General features: G+C 32.4%; 1 non-coding gene across 1 annotated transcript; it reads right to left on the reverse strand.

Annotated features, from left to right (window-relative positions):
• Positions 1-210: 210 nt before the first annotated feature.
• Positions 211-318, reverse strand: LOC121499188. Its single transcript, XR_005990033.1, has one exon. It is a non-coding gene; the product is annotated as a U6 spliceosomal RNA (small nuclear RNA).
• Positions 319-2,728: the final 2,410 nt, after the last annotated feature.

The raw sequence follows: 2,728 nt of genomic DNA on the forward strand, positions 1-2,728 counted from the left end.
ATGGTGAGTATTTAATGAGACAGTGCAGGCCAAGTGCTTAACAAAAAAAAACTAAGATTGATCTGTTCTTCCTCTGTGACAATTACTCTGCCAAGTCCTTTCTGAGTGTGCTGTGTGCTTTGCAAAACAATATATAAATAAAAAATCATTAAATGTGTAATGTCTACATATATTATATACATAATTTGAAAAATGTATGACTAACTGTAACTAAATATGGAAAGCTCCATGAATTTGTGTGTCATACTCACACAGAGGTCATATGAACCTTCTCTGTATCCTTCCAATTTTAAGTGTATGTGCTGCCCAAGTGAGCACAACAAACTAACTAAAAACTAAATCAAATGTACAAAACTTGCTATTTTGTTTATCACTCTCGTTTTACCTCGTGATTTTAGAATTCTCATGTTAACATTGGTAATCAAATTTTCTTGTCTTTGACTTTGTACCATTCTCTCCTGTTAACTGAATTGGTAGGAGAAGGCATTCTCAGAAGCAGACCTGGCCCAAAGTATCTATTGGAAGGTCATTCATTCTTGTATCCAATTTTTTTCCTTTGAGGATATGCAACTGTCCAAGTTTTGCTTTTCTTTCACAGATCATTTAGAACAATTCAAAACCAACCAAATAGCAACAGCTTTAAAAGCAGGCTATTAGTAATGCAAAAATCAAACTACCTGCAGTGAAAAACAAGCTCACTCTCAATGAGTGAGCAAGAAAGAAATTTTGGACATCTCACAACTTTGCTTTGATAATTGAAAAATACGTCAGAATTAGAGGCCAGGTAAGTTTTTTTTTTTTTTTTAAGTAGAAATTTTAGGGCATCGAGACCAATAGATAGGAGAACCAGGGACTCCAAACATTCTTAAAATGTTGGCATTCATTCAAAGTAGGGTCAATTCATAAAACATTTACCTGTGCAATAAACATTGACATTTTCTGGAGTTCTGATTCTTCTTCTTATTCTATACCTACTTGTAGGCTAAAAGAGCCTAGTTTCCTAGCTTTATAAATAATTCATAAATTTATAATCTCAAATTTTCACCTCCAGTTCAGTCTCTCTTCTGTCCTTTGTATCTAATACCCTACTCTGTCAGTTCCACTCTTTTTAAGGGAGAAGTTTTCTGGATTTCATAGTTACCATTAAGAATCAGAAATCTTGCCATTTATATCTTTCATAGGTGGCAGAAGAGACATTTGTCATAAATAATTTGTTTTTATTTTTATTTTTGTAAAGATTATTTATTTATTTATTCATGAGAGACACACAGAGGCAGAGATATAGGCAGAGGGAGATTCAGGCTCCCCACATGTGGGACTCAATCTTAGGACCTCTGGGATCACGACCTGAACCTAAGGCAGAAACTCAACCACTGAGCCACCCAGGTGCTCCCAGAAATAATTTATTTTTAAAGTTTAAGTTTAATGAAGACTAACTTTCTCTTCTTTGTTGCATTAGAAAATATTTTATTATATTTTCGCTTTTTTAGGAAATAAAGTAATCCTAATTTCAAATAACAAATCTAAACATAATTAAATTAAACTATGATACTAAATTATAGAACCATGGAGTAAAACTAGAATGGAGGAAGTTGCCAATAGATGGAGATTGTTTTAGATTCCTATTTTTCTGGGTAATATCCATAGGTAAGCAGTGACTATTTATATTAATAAATTAAATATTTAATATATTCAGCTAATATATTGTGTGAACTAATGGGATAATTTGTTGAATGAATAATTCAATAAACAAATGCTTAATGTGAAGTGATAGGGATACAGAGAAGAATAAATAGTAGTGTTTAAGAAATAGCAAGGTTATAATGTCATACAATTATTGTTTTAACCTTGACCCTAAGTTTGATTTTTTTCTCAAATCTGACCTTCTCTTCCCTTTCTGTTCACTGGAAGCAGAGACCCAATTTGAGGACTCGGAAGCCTTAGAAGAGGATAGAATCACTCTATAGAAACAGCCTGGTTCTCAGGATGTCTGTGTGGAGTAGTATTTCCCGGGGGATCCATGTTAAACTGTGAGGTGAAGAAGAAAGAAACATGTGCTACAATAAACAACTGGGATAATGGGTGGGCTCAATGCTATATCCATCCTATCTCTTATCTCCAGTTACCTCAAAGGGTTGATGTCAAGAGTAAATAAAGATAATATTTAATGCACCCAGTACAGATGCTTGTGTAGTGTAAATACTATATCCGAAGTACTATACTATATCCAAAATTCTATATCCAAAATACTATATCCCTCTACTTTCTTTTCTTTATCTTAGTGACAATATCTATAAATTTGAGGCGTATTGGACAATTTTTATTTATCTTAATAAATAGCATTAGTTACTTTGTGCCAGACATTGTACCAAGCACGAATCATGTGCTTACTTCTCTAACATCATGAAATGATAACTGTCACTCTCTCCTTTTCACTGATGAAGAAATGGGACATGTACTACAGGAAATAGTACATGCAATAGTTATTAAAATAAAGATCACTGAAGACAATAAAAAATATGACTATAGTTTATTAGAACAGTATAAGTTACCTAATTAGAGAAATGCTTCTCTGAACTGATTAAGCTCAATTCAGTCTTTAGATCTAAAAGTCACAGTAAATCAGTTTTTCATATGCAATTATAATGAAAAAGTATATCATTTCTTTAATGACCTAACCTGGGGAAAAACACATAATACTGTATCAACAAATATAAATTAAAAAATT

This window comes from Vulpes lagopus, chromosome 9, assembly GCF_018345385.1.
Source record: "Vulpes lagopus strain Blue_001 chromosome 9, ASM1834538v1, whole genome shotgun sequence".
NCBI classification, from domain to species: Eukaryota; Metazoa; Chordata; class Mammalia; order Carnivora; family Canidae; genus Vulpes; species Vulpes lagopus.